The 14611-nt window shown below is 49.1% G+C and overlaps 1 long non-coding RNA gene across 1 annotated transcript in view; it reads right to left on the reverse strand.

The window, feature by feature from the left end:
* LOC144167242 (uncharacterized) overlaps positions 1-14611 on the reverse strand; it is a 174435-nt gene that overhangs the window by 90907 nt on the left and 68917 nt on the right. The window contains exon 4 of the long non-coding RNA XR_013321897.1: positions 12109-12203. This is a non-coding gene — a long non-coding RNA (uncharacterized LOC144167242). The remainder of the gene's footprint in view (positions 1-12108; positions 12204-14611) is intronic.

Consider the following 14611-nt stretch of genomic DNA (forward strand, 5'->3'; position numbering starts at 1 on the left):
CAACTCATTTGTGACCATGCGGCGCCTTCTTACGACGCCCCCAATACTGCGCCATTTTGACCCACTTGCACCTACTGAAGTGCACACTGACGCGAGTGGTTTAGGTCTTGGCGCCGTGCTCGCTCAGCGGAAAGCTGGCTTCCATGAATAACGTCGTCGCATAGGCCGCAGTCTGACGAAGGCGGAACGGAATTATTCCGTAACAGAGAGAGAATGCCTGGCAATCGTTTGGGCAATCAACAAGTCTGGCCCTTACCTCTATGGTCGTCCATTCAACGTCGTCACCACCACGCCCTCTGCTGGCTGTTTTCACTCAAAGACCCTTCCTGCAGACTCGGTCGTTAAGCTCTTCGCCTGCAGGAGCACGACATTCGAGTAGTATACTGGTCCGGCCGCAGACACAGGGATGCGGATGCCCTGTCCCGATCACTCGTGAGGGCGGACGATCACAGTTCAGTTATGCCAGGTAGCACCGTGGCGTCTCTACACTCCCTTGACATGGCTGCGTATCAGCGTAAATATCCGTGATTCGCCTCTGTCCGTCAATACTTGTCGCATCCGGCAACAGTTGCCGCGCCTCGGGTGCTGCTCCTCCAAGCTTTTCACTGCGCCCTTCGGGACGCTCTTCTGTCCCGGCGCAACTATTCATCTGAGGGCCGGAAGTGGTTACTCGTCGTCCCTGGCCATTTGCGCTCTGAATTCTGCTCCCACTACCACGCTGACGCAACGCGCGCACGCTGGGGTGCTCAAAACGTACCAGAGCTTGCGTTTGCGCTATTACGGGCGTGGAATGTACACGTTTGTAACCAAGTACGCCCGGTCGTGTACAGATTGCCTGTGTCGCTCGTCTTTCCCTTAACATCCAACCGTCCCCTTGCAGCCGCTACCAGGTCCGGCTCGCCCTTTCGACCGTGTCGGCATCGACATATATGGTCCGCTCCCCACGACTACAGGCAACGGATGGATTATCGTCGTGGTTCACCACCTCACGAGGTATGCAGAAACAGCCGCACTACACACTGTCTACGCTCGCGATGTCGTATCGTTCCTCCTTCAACGTTTTATACTTCGCCATGGAGCGCCGAGAGACTTGTTGAGTGACTGACAGGGGACGCGTCTTCTTGTCAGACGTTGTGGAGGCGCTGCTCACGGAATGCCGAGTCGTTCATAGAAAGAGCTCCGCCTATCACCCGCAAACTAACGTACTGACTGAGTGCTTCAACCTTACATTAGGCGACATTATTTCAATGTACCTTCCCCCCGACCATTCCAACTGAGATTTATTTCTGCCTTTCGTCACTTACGGCTACAATACGGCGACACAGACAACCACGAGCTTCTCGCCGTTCTTTTTATTATACGGACGTGAGCCATCGCGTACATTGGACACTATTCTTCCATACCGCGCGGATGCGTCAGAGTCTGCACCAGTATCGGAAATCTCCAAGCGTGCAGAAGAGTGCCGCCAACTGGCGAGATCATTCACAACCGCAGACCAAGGTGGTGAGAAGTCGCACCACGATGCTTCCAGCAGAGCTCTTATATACGCTGCTGTCTCCCTCGTTTGGCTTTGGACACCGTGCAATACCTCGGGCCTTTCGAGCAAACTCCAAGCTAAATACAAGGGACCCTACCGAGTCGTCGAGCGAACTTCACCCGTTAATTACATCATTGAGCCAATCACTCCTCCTACAGATCGTTGTCGCCGTGGCCGTGAGACTGTTCATATTCAGCTCCTAAAGCCGTATTACGACCCGCTCGTCCTCGCCTCGCCTTGAGTCGCCAAGGATGGCTCGTTTTTTCCCCGGGGAGTAATTGTAACAGAGATAGTGGCCGCTAGAAGACGTGCCAGTGTGGCCAAAGGAGTGTGTGCTCAACTGAGAACGAGGCTGACTGTCAGGTGGCGTCCATCCCCCAACTAGGTCTATGTGCAACGCTCACTCATCGGAACAGCCCCATGGAGAACGATCTTGCTGAGAGACCTGCGCATGAACTCCCGAGCTAGCTTGGCCTTTGGTACGACCAGCCCCCGTTACCACGCTCTGGCCGTTTGCTAATCAACCCCTATATTATATATATATATATATATATATATGTGTGTGTGTGTGTGTGTGTGTGTGTGTGTGTTTATACAGAAAGAAATGCCGGCCGTCTACAACGCCAAAGAAGGCATAGGGGAATGGTTGGACTATTTTTCTACTGTTAGTGACGTTACATTATTTTGTTATTAATTACGTGAGAAAGAAAGAAAGAAAAACACGCGCCCAGAGTCGGGACCGAACCCACTCTGACCGAAAGGCGTGGGTTCGGTCCCCCCTCTGGGCGCGTGTTTTTTTCTTTCTTTCTCACGTAATTAATAATAATAAATAAATAAATAAATAAATAAATAAATAAATAAATAAATAAATTCGAGATCTAATCGAAAGGCGTGGGTTCGGTCCCCACTCTGGGCGCGTGTTTTTCTTTCTTTCTTTCTCACATAATTATTAATATTTAAAAAAAAATATTATAAATAGCGTAACGTCAGTAATGGTAAAAAATAGTCGAACCATTCCCCTATGCCTTCTTTGGTGTGGTAGACTGCCGGCATTTCTTTCTGTATTTTCCTAACGAGCCCCTCATTTCAAAAACACTATATATATATATATATATATTGCCGCGAACCATGTACGGCTTTGTTTATTTATTGTTTGTTTTTAATGCCCGGCCGCGCCCGGTTCTGTTATCTGGGTCCCATGCGAAGCGCGTGTTCCATTTTTTATTTTCATGCTGCACGGGCTATCTCTTTCAGATAAGCAGAGTGTTTCGCCCTAATGCCGCTAGCCCAGAATAATCTTCTGTGATCTACAATGTTGTTGATGTGAATCGACGGTTCCAGAAACTCTCGCGCCGAAAGATAAAAGCCTGCACAGCAGACGCCGAGGCTCTCGATTCTGCGACGCTCGCCGACGCAAGTCACTTTGTTGACCGCTGCCTTGCCGCCTCTGTATTCTTTTGAGTTGTTAGGGGAGCACAAGGTCGCTCCAATAAACTTGTTGATCTTACAAGAACCCTGCGTCGTCCTTGTCTTCGTGAAATCTGGTGGAGGAGCGGGGTACTCACCCTTTATGCTCCCTACGACATCTGGAAGCCGCCAAGCCAGTCCTACCAGAGAAAGACGCCGACTGCAAGGATTGCTACCCGAATTCGGTCTTATGCCAGAAGGGCCCAAGAAAAGAAACGCTGCATCCAACACCATCATGCAAGAAACAACGTCGCCAATCGTCCTGCAGCAGCCCCGGGAACCGCCATCGTTCCGGGGAGCCCCCGCTGAGATCCCGAGGAATGGTTGGAGAAGCTGGAGCGCGTGGGATGATGAAGAAACCTTCCGGCATGTTTTCTTTTACTTGGAGGATGCCGCTCGAACTTGGGTCGAGAACCACGAGAGCGCCTTGACCGAGTGGACGCAATTCAAAAGCGAGTTCCTTAGGACCTTCACGACCGTGGTGAGAAAAGAACGAGCTGCGCTTTTACTGGGAACTCGAACGCAATACCCGAACGAAGGAGTCGTAATCTTCGTTGAGGAAATGAAGCGCCTATTTCGTCGCGTGGACCCGGATATGACGGAAGAAAAAAAAACTGAGGTTTCTGATGCGAGGAGTAAAGCAAGAACTTTTTGCTTGCCTTGTCCGCAACACCCCCAAATCGGTGGCCGAATTCGCATCCGAGGCGGCCGCCATGGAGAAGACGGAAATGCGCACGAGGCAGTACGACCGTCCCATCAATGCGCTAGTTGCGGACACGATCGATGCCGGGGCTCTTAGCTCTGACACACTACGTGATACAATCCGCGCTATCGTCAGGGAAGAACTGCGGAAACTCTTCCCAACAACGCCGCAACTCCAAGTCACCTCTATGAGCGACGTGATTCGGGAAGAAATGCAATTCGCTTTGGGGACTTCCACGCCTCCCGAAGTACCACGCGAGCCTCAAGCTATGACCTACTCCGCGGTTGTTCGACGACCCCGCCCTGCTCCAAACCGTCTTCAAGAAGTGCCGCCGTACCGCCGTCCACTGTCGCCCGCCCGACCCCCTGCACGCCAAAACCAGGCGCCGAGGAAGACAGACGTATGGCGAACCGCCGATAATCGTCCGCTGTGCTACCACTGCGGAGAGGCCGATCACACCTACTGTCGCAGCCCGTACAGGAGACTCTGACTGCGTGGTTTCTCCGTCGACGCCCCACGTCGCCCTACCCATACCAGTCGTCCAACCGCCGTAGCAGTGCTGATTTCGCACGTGGAAGGTCCCCCAGCCCACGCGGGGGAAACTAAAAGCAACAACTTCTGGAGGTAAAGTTGCACGATAGCGGAAAAATGAAAACCCTCCAACAACGCGACGACTCACGGAAGACAGTGATTCACGACATGCCAACATCCCGACGACTCGACCTAACCCTGACGAGACTCCCGAAAACGACGACAGCTACACGGCGCGACGCGTACCCGACCTGACCGAGACGTCCTCAGAAAAAACGACGACAACGACGACGCACAGTGCCCGACCATCAACACACACAAGCCGAGATGCGACGCCCTTACGAACCCGGAACTCGAGGAAGGCGGCATCCGACGTCAAGGTGTCCATCGACGGCTTTGACGTAGTCGCGCTCGTAGACACGGGAGCCGACTACTCAGTAATGAGCGGACCATTTGCGTCTAAGCTGAAGAAAGTTATGACCTGATGGGACGGTCCGCACATACGCACAGCGGGAGGACACCTCGTGACGCCAAGTGGAACGTGCACATCCCGCGTCACCATAGACGGCACGACGTACCCTGCCGCGTTCGTCATCTTGCCTAACTGCTCCCGCGACGTAATTCTCGGAATGGACTTTTTGACGGACAACGGCGCAATAATTGATCTCCAAACCAAGTCGATAACTTTTTCCTCCGATAACTCCATGACGCCGGAACCGAACCCCGAACACCGTATTGCTGTAAGGATCGCCGATGATCACGTCACCATGCCATCCCGCGCAAGTTTGATGATCACCGTCTATTGTGAAGGTGCTGCTCCTGACGTTGACGCTATCGTGGAGAGGGACCAAAGCTTGCTTCTCGACCGCGATGTGTCTGTCGCAAGAGGCATCGAGCGGTTTAAGCAGCGCGAATCCCACGTTTTGGTCACCAATTTTACTGAGGAGTACCAGCATTTAAACAAGGGCGCTTCAATTGCGTTCCTCGAAGAAACGCAAGGAGCAAGTGACGTGATCGCGGTTGCCGAATTTGAACGCGCATCCGAAGATACCTTTCAAGCTTTCGAATCCCTTCGACGTGAATCCGACGTTACCGCAAGCAGAACGAACCAAATTATTGGCTTTGCTGCGTCGCTACAGGGAGTGTTTTTCGTCGATCTCAAAAGTACGTCAGACACCTCTAGCGAAGCACCGAATAATAACCGAAGATGGAGCCCGACCTACCCGACAGTCACCGTACCGCGTCTGATCCCACGAGCGGGAAGCCATCCGGGCTCAAGTCGACGACATGCTCAGCGACGACATTATACAGCCATCGAAAAGCCCCTGGGCTGCGCCGGTTGTACTGGTGAAGAAAAAAGACGGCACATTAAGGTTTTGCGTTGACTACCGGCGACTGAACAAAGTCACCAAAAAGGACGTATACCCCCTGCTACGAATCGACGACGCCCTCAACCACCTCTGCCATGCGAAGTACTTCTCATCGATGGATCTGAAGGCCGTCTACTGGCAAATTGAGGTGGACGAGAGAGACCGAGAGAAGACCGCATTTATAACCCCGGAAGGCCTATACGAGTTCAAGGCGATGCCGTTTGGGCTGTGCACAGCGCCAGCAACGTTTCAAAGAGTCATGGACACTGTACTAGATGGCCTGAAGTGGCACACTTGCCTCGTATACCTCGACGAATTTGTGGTATTCGCCCGGACTTTCGACGATCACCTTGCAAGGTTGGAATCTGTACTCGAGGCCATCCGTCCGTCGGGGTTAACGCTGAAGCCCGAAAAGTGCCGCTTCGCTTACGAGGAACTCAAGTTTTTGGGACACGTCGTCAACGCCGCGGGAGTCCTGCCTGACCCAGTGAAAACATCAGCTATAGCGAACTTCCCAAGACCGAAAGACAAAAAGACCGTGCGAAGATTTCTCGGACTGTGCGCATACTACCGGCGCTTCGTCGCAAGCTTCGCACGCATTGCAGAGCCACTCACGCGCTTGACAAAAGATAGCACCCCTTTCGCCTGGGAAAACGCAGAAGAAAAAGCATTCTACGAGCTGAAATAACGCCTGCAAAACCCGCCCGTGCTCGCTCATTTTGACAAAAACGCCGAAACAGAAATGCACACAGACGCCAGCGATATAGGTTTGGGGGCCGTCCTCGTCCAAAAGCAAAGCGGGTGCGAAAAGGTAATCGCCTATGCAAGCCGTGCTCTGTCGAAGGAGGAGAAAAACTACTCTGCCTCCGAAAAAGAGTGCCTGCCAATCATATGGGTCATTTCAAAATTTCGCCCATACGTGTATGGTAGACCATTCGAGGTTGTGACAGACCACCATGAGCTCTGTTGGCTCACCAATTTGAAGGACCCCTCTGGCCGTCTTGGGCGGTGGAGTTTGCGCCTGCAAAAGTTCGACGTTACAATCGTCTACAAATCCGGCAGGAAACACTCCGATGACGACTGCTTGTCCCGCGCCCCTGTCGACCCACCGCCACAAGACTCCGATGAAGACAGCGCGTTCTTCGGGGTTGTTATGGAGAGCGACCTTGCCGCCCAGCAGCGTGCCTACCCCGACTTGCGCGTAATGATCCACTACCTCGAAGGACGAAACGTCGGCGTGCCTAGAGCGTTCAAGCGGAACTTAGTAGCATTCAGCCTCAAGAACTCCGTCCTCGTGAAGAAGAATTTCAGCCCCGGAACTAGAACGAATTATCCACTTGTCATCCCCGCAGACCTTCGTGACGAAATTTTGGAAACGTCCCACGACGACCCGTCTTACGGACATCTCGGCACAGCTCGCACTATTGCAAAACTCAAGCCGAAGTACTGCTGGCCCCGCCTTACATCTGACGTCACCCACTATGTTCCGAGTTGCCGTGAATGCCAGCTACGAAAAACGCCGCGGACAAGACCCGCCGGACTTCTGCACCCGATCGCCGTCCCCTCGAGGCCTTTTCAACTGATTGGAATGAACCTTCTAGGCCCCTTTCCTACGTCATGATCAGAGAACAAGGTGATTGTCTTAGCGACAGAATACATGACGCGCTACGCAGAGACCACCGCTCCTCCGACGGGGACAGCACAAGAACTCGCAAGTTCTTTATAAACCAGGTTGTGCTGCGACATGGAGCCCCTGAAGTCCTAATCACGGACCGGGGAACGGCCTTTACCGCGGAGCTGATGCAAGGAATCTTAGGCTACAGCAACACGGATCACCGAAGAACGACGGCGTACCACCCCCAAACGAACGGACTAACGGAACGTCTGAACAAGACGATTGTGGATATGCGCTCCATGCACGTCGACGTTGAACATAAGACTTGGGACGAAGTCCTCCCGTATGTCACGTTTGCGTACAATACAGCGACGCAGGAAACTACGCAGATGACACCGTTCGAGCTTGTCTACGGAAGACGGCCGACTACGATGCTCGACACCATGCTTCCGCACGTATAAGACGACGACCTCAACGCCGACGTCCAAGGATACCTTCAACGTGCGGAGGAGGCCCGCCAGCTCGCTCGAGTTCGTATAACGGACGAGCAGCTGGTGGATGCCGGCCGCTACAACCTCCGACGCCGAGACTCCGAGTACCAACCAGGGGATCGTGTGTGGGTTTGAACTCCCATTCGACGACGCGGACTCAGTGAGAAGCTACTGCGACGGTATTTCGGACCCTACCAGATTCTACGACGTGTTGGCCAATTAACCTACGAGGTGATCCGCAGTGGTGATTCCGGCACATCACAACGACGCACGTGACCCGAAGACGTCCACGTGGTTCGCCTCAAACCGTACTTCGCAAAATAACGAACTCTTTTTGTTCTTGTTTTGCTGTGGCTGTTTGTTCGGACTGTCGTTTTATTTTAGCATGGGGTCGATGCCCTCTTAGAAGGGGGGTAATGCAGCGAATCATGTACGGTTTTGTTTATTTATTGTTTGTTTTTAATGCCCGGCCGCGCCCGGTTCATTTATCTGTGTCCCATGCGAAGCGCGTGTTCCATTCTTTATTTTTATGCCGCACGGGCTATCTCATTCAGATAAGCAGAGTGTTTCGCCATAATGCCGCTAGCCCAGAATAATCTTCTGTGATCTACAATGTTCTGGATGTGAATCGACGGTTCCAGAAACTCGCACCGAAAGATAATAGCCTGCACAGCAGACGCCGCGGCATTCGATTCTTCGATGCTCGCCGACGCAAGTCACTTTGTTGAGCGCTGCTTCGCCGCCTCTGCATTCTTTTGAGTTGTAGGGGAGCACAAGTTCGCTCCAATAAACAAGACAACTGCGTCGTCCTTGTCTTCGTGACAATATATATATATATATTTAAATGCATATATATATATATATATATAGCTGTCATGCGGGAATATGAAATTCACAAAGGTAAACGTCGAAATTTAACAAAGTCTGAGAAAGCGTGCTTGAAGGGTTTGGAATATAGAACTGACAGAAAAATTAAGCCTGCCGATAAAGGAGGAGAGATTGTAATCATGAATACTGTAGATTATATTCGAGAAGGGCGCCGGCAACTTGATGATCCAAACTTTTATGAGCGCCTTGCGGAGGACCCTACGATTGAGCACGCCAAAATCGCAACTTCAGTATTAAAAGATCTCTTGGACGGGGGAAAAATAACCTCCAGTGAGCACAGTTTAATGCGACCAGTGCAACCCCGTCCGGGCCGATTGTACATGCTTCCTAACATCCATAAAACTGGCAACCCAGGGCGCCCAAATTTATCCGGCATTGGCACAATCACCGAACCCATATCGGGGTTTGTGAACAAGCTAATAAGGCATATTCCCAGCGTTCTGGACTCGTACATAAAAGACACCACGGATTTCCTCAAATTTATTTCGGATCTTCGTGTACCAAAGGATTCGTACCTACTAATCCTTGACGTATCTTCCCTTTACACCAACATCCCCCACGACGAAGGGATAGCCGCACTAACTAGCATGTATGCTCTCCATAAACAACCAGATACCCCAGACTGCCATGTAGTTGCGAGGTTAGCGGCCCTCGTCTTAGAACTAAATTCATTTGAATTAAACAATGAGTACTTTCGGCAAGTTACTGGAACACCATTGGAACCAAGATGGCACCAAGCTACGCCAATCTATTTATGGGGAAGTTAGTGGCCATATTCCTGTCTGAATCCTACTTAAAACGCCTCCTGTACAAAAGGTACATTGACGATATCTTTTTTTATTTGGACCAACAACGAGGATGAGCTCCTCCACTTCATCGACTGTTACAATTCTGCACACCCGAACATCAATTTTACTCACACCTACTCTCAAGAGAGCATAAACTTCCTGGATGTGACCGTGGAAATTGAAGATGGTGAACTCACGACAAAGCTGTATCGGAAGCCAACGGATCCCCAGCAATATCTGCATTACCAAAGCGACCACCCACGTCACTGTAAGAATAGCCTTCCTTATAGCCAGGCCAACCATTTCAAACGAATCTGCTCAAAATCGGAAGATTTCACTACCAACGCCAAAAATTTAAAAACCATGCTGGAGGGGCAGGGGTACCCAGCTCGTGTAACTGATGACACCATAAAAAAGGCCGAAGCACTCAACCGCGTGGACCTAATTGCGAACCGTCCCCCACAACGTGACTTACAACGAACAGATCTATGCTTAACGTACAGCAAAAACTTTCCTAACGTACAAAACATCGTGAAGCGGCACTACAACATTCTCGAACAAAGTGAATGCCTCAAACGGGCGTTTCCGTCCGTTCCAGGCGTCGTCTACCGACGATCTCGGAACCTCAAAGACACACTCGTGAACGCAAGGACATATTCATTGTCCGCGCATAATGAATGCCGGCCATGCCTGAAACGGCGGTGCCTTGTTTGCAAGACAATGCAACAGACAAGCACTGCTCAAAGCTTCAACTCAGAGTACTCTTTAAAAATTCGCGGGAACATGACGTGTGACACTTCCAATGTGATTTATTTCATTGAATGCAAAGTGTGTCGAATGCAATATATAGGGCAAACAGGGACATCTTTCAGGCTCCGGTTCAATAATCACAAAGCGCACGCCAAAACGCGCCCGACCTTGCCCCTCTCCAGACACCTCACCCTTCCAGATCATTATTTCGATAGCCTAAGCGTCACGCTCTTAGAGACGGGGTTCAGGTCAAACCGGGAACGAGAACAACGTGAATCATACCTCATATACTGATTCAATACATTGAAAAAAGACATAAATGAGGACCCAGGCACACTTGCAGCGATTAAAACATTGTCATCTACTTAACCGTATCAGTGGCGCTGTGTATGTACCCGGAACCGGATTCTCGAAGTCACATGCGCGTGAGCGTTTGTTCAGTTGATTTTTCCAACATTGCTGATGTCTTTCCGTTTTTGTTCTGATTTTTCTTCCTTCTGTCCTTTTCCGTTCTTAGTGTTCACTCCTATCCTTTTCTCGTTTTTCTTTTTTTTTAATTCTCTCTTTTATAATATACTGTTATAACTTTCGAAACCTTTTCTAAATCTCCGTCACAATCTTACAATTAAGTAATGTTGCTTAGTGACGGTGCTGTTTCAGCAATAACTTCTGTTTACCTTCTCCCCAAAACACGTGTTCGAAAATTGGCGGGAAATTTGAACGTTTGTATATGGCGCCTAACCTGGAAAATAAGCAATACAATTCTGGGGTCAGCGTTATTACGCGAGCGCACATATCTTTGCCGCTGTTATCACTATTCGCCTCCACGGACTGGTTACATTTCTGACGGCTTGCAAATCTATTTTTCCCTCCCTTGCACCTACAGTCGTCTTCTAAGCCCGGCTATCGAACAATCGGGGTTCATTTTCTCCGTGTTCCCCTCCATCCCCTTGAGCAGCTTGCGTTCTGGTTTGGCTGTTTCCCCCCCCATCCCCCACTCAGCGGAGGGGAGACACCGATGACGCACGGGTTGTCGCTGAGTTGCAAAGTGGCAGCTCTTAACAAAGACCTGAAAGCTCGGCCTAGCGCCACGTTCTCGGAAGGCGTCCGTCCGGCGAGGGAACGGTGGGATGGTGGCGGACCGTTTCCTTCTGCACGACCACAAAACGTTCTTTAATTGTCTCAGCTCCGGGAACGGGCCCATACACGGGCTGTAAAATGCCTTGTTCGCACTTTCCGAGCATGTGGCGGGACACTCGCTTTCAATCAACGGAAACGCCATCCCTCCGAGCGTCTGGGCGTTTGCCTAGTGACGGCTAGCGGCGGAAGATATATTGCCTTCTCTCCTTTGTTCTACAACCCCACTTTCGGACGCTGTTGAGCTTTTCGCGTTTCCACCACCACCCTAATTCCTGTTAATTGCTGTTTCGTCTCCCTTTTCCTATTTGTTCCCCAACTATCTTGGCGTCTCTCTCTTTTTTGTTCATTTTTTGTTAATTTTTTGTTCATTCTTCTAATAAGGAAGATTCCCGCTTCGTGTTTGTGTTGTTCACGTATGTTTGTGTGTGGTATCGTTGGCCATTCGTACACCCGCTTTCCACATTCGACATATATGCTCTCTTCCGAAGCGACCGAAGCCATCATTCCCGTAGGAGACTTGTCTCGAAGTCGAAACGTCGAAGTAAACCCTACTCTGTTGCTGTTACCGAGTTCACGACGCCTTCGGCCCCATCGCCAGCATGCCAGTTGTTTATATATATATATATATATATATATATATATATATATATATATATATATATATATATATATATATATATATATATATAGTGCTATTTGTAGTCATGCCTGGTTTGTTTATTATATGCTTTCAGAGACGTTTATGTTTCAGTCTTCGCCTATTTCTCGTAACCTTGACTAGGTAGACTATGAGCCAGTCATTTCATGCACCGGATATTTGATACTTACGCCGGCAGGTTGAATTCATCCAGTTGTATGAGTTGTATGTGGCGCCATCTGTTCCGTTCCACTCGAAGAACGTCAGTCGTGCCAGCATGGTTCCCCTGTGTAATAATTTTCACATTCAAGCTTTGAAGGATAATGACCATTTTAAAAACTTTTCATTTCTATTTAATAATTACTGGTATTTGCAGTGCACGATTTATGCAATAGCTACCATTGTTTCTATTCACTGACAATAGTTTGCCATGTTCTCATCCCATTAAAAACAAAACTATATTAGACAAGCCTCTTCGAGGCACTGCTAAACCTGGACGTAAGGAGCATTTATGTAACGAATTGAAGGATTTAACAAAGTGTTTATTTCGCCATTGCCACCGCCATGAATTGTCTTGTGTTTGTGACCTGTGTGTAACGAAGGCGTTGCGGCTGTTAACTTGTAACGAACTCGCCAAGCTGTCATTGTATTTCGCGACTTTACTGAGAAATAGGTTACAGAAATAAAAAAATTAGTGAATAACAGCATTACTCTTAGGAGGCAAAAGCTAACAAAACGTGCAGAATCTGTTTCTGAAGATCTTGTCAGTTTGTTGAGGAGTGTTTCTTATTAACACAGCGCACACGTGTTACGAATGACACAAGTGTAAAGTATATGCACTGTGCGAATTTGCATGACCGGACCTGGTATAGGGAACTGCAGGAATGGGTCGGCATTTTTTTCGAATTTAAACACCCGCTTGTTAGCATCATCTTGAAAAGGTGCTCTAAAAAGGAAAGGTTTAAAAATTCAGAGGGCGCTTGATGGCTACAAGGCATTTTACCTACGTATCAGTTTGGCCGCTTAAACCTGAGTACCGACCGCCGGTAATTGAGTTATCTGTGCAGGGTCTATTCTCAAAAATGAATTTACCTTCCTTTCTCGAACAGCAACTGGCTCTTTGTCAAATATGCATGCAATACCCCAGCTTCATACATGTCTACACCGATGGGTCTGGCATAGTAAGCTCTTCTACGTCTGCGTTTCTTATTACTACTTTTCATTACAAACAAAAAATGAAGCTGTTTTATTGAACTTCGTCAACTACGACGGAACTTTGCGCTGTTCTGCGTGGTTCATCTGCAGTTCAGCAGATCCACAAAATCGTTAGGTTCTTTCTGACACCCAAGCATTGCTAGCATCTATAAAACACACTACCAGCGCTTTCAACGATTGATTAGTATATGCAGCTTTGAAAGCATTCACTACAGACCCTGAGGTTCACCATATCGCTTTAGTTGCGGAGTACCTTAGGACCCACAGACTCCTTAGCATTTACAATCACAAAAATCACACAGGCACCGGCAGGATTCAAGCCTGTGTCTCTTAGACAAGACAGAGTTAGTGCCAGTCGTCTTACCTATTCGGCTATCACCATGAGTTAGTACTCGAGAATCACACGGCTTATTCCCTCGCCTGTAACGGTGCGGAGTAGATTAGGACATCCCAATGTCTGTCCGCGTCCATTCAGGCGCACACCACCACCAAGCGAACATCAAGCAAAATTCAATTTGAGAAGTGAGCTGAAGTTTTGTTTAGGGAATAATCAAGGTGCAACTCACAACTCAAATCGAATGACGGTCAGGGCGCAAATGGGATGTCACTTTCTGCGCAACTTCGATGTCATTTCGAGCCCCCAACTCCACACCCTCGCCATCATCCACGGGGTGGAGATGCTGCCATTGTTCAATAGATTCTTCGCCACCGTGCCATTACCGGAAACGCAACGGCAGATGTGGCAGCTTGCCAAGCACATCAATTTGCAACTGAAGACAACTTGCGCCTGTACATTCTACACTTACGATATTTTCTATCTAGAGCTAACAGCCTTCTTGACATTGAGTGTTTGACAGAGGCTCACAAAGCAGCCTGCGCTTTGAGGTTGATCATTCACTGAAGTTTTATATTCCAATACCCACTTCCAGAGGCATGAAGACGCTTATACACCGCCTGCGTATTGGGAGTGCTTATAAAAAAACATTTTATGCCCAAATTTGGCCAAGCTCAAAGTGATTGCTGTAATGTGCTGATCCTAATGAAAGTGTTGCACCTGTCATGTTAGAATTTCTCCGTCATGACGCTGGGAGGCAGTGTTCTAAATGTTGGCTCATGCCTTTAGACAATAGGCCATTTAAACTTGCCAAAGTTATCGACCCATTGTCGACACCTAGTCAGCGACGCCGTTCGTTTCTTGCCCTTGAAGTATTTCTAGAGTCTGCTCATTGTGGGCAATTTTATTAGTTTAGAAATGTCACTCTACCTTTGCCCTTAATGACAAAACAGTATACAAGCAGTACTACCTACCCTTACTCTTTCTCTGTATGCCACCATGCAGTTTTTTCCATCCACCGCCTGTCTTTGCACTTTGCACTTTTATTTGCACTTTGCACTTTTATTTATTTTAATCTCTAGCCATTGTTCCCACACCTTTATGTAATATCTTCAGGCCATTAAGGGTATAATAAATTAATTTAA

Source organism: Haemaphysalis longicornis, unplaced genomic scaffold (genome assembly GCF_048455015.1).
Source record: "Haemaphysalis longicornis isolate Haplotype H1 unplaced genomic scaffold, Haemaphysalis longicornis Haplotype H1 scaffold_2, whole genome shotgun sequence".
NCBI classification, from domain to species: domain Eukaryota; kingdom Metazoa; phylum Arthropoda; class Arachnida; order Ixodida; family Ixodidae; genus Haemaphysalis; species Haemaphysalis longicornis.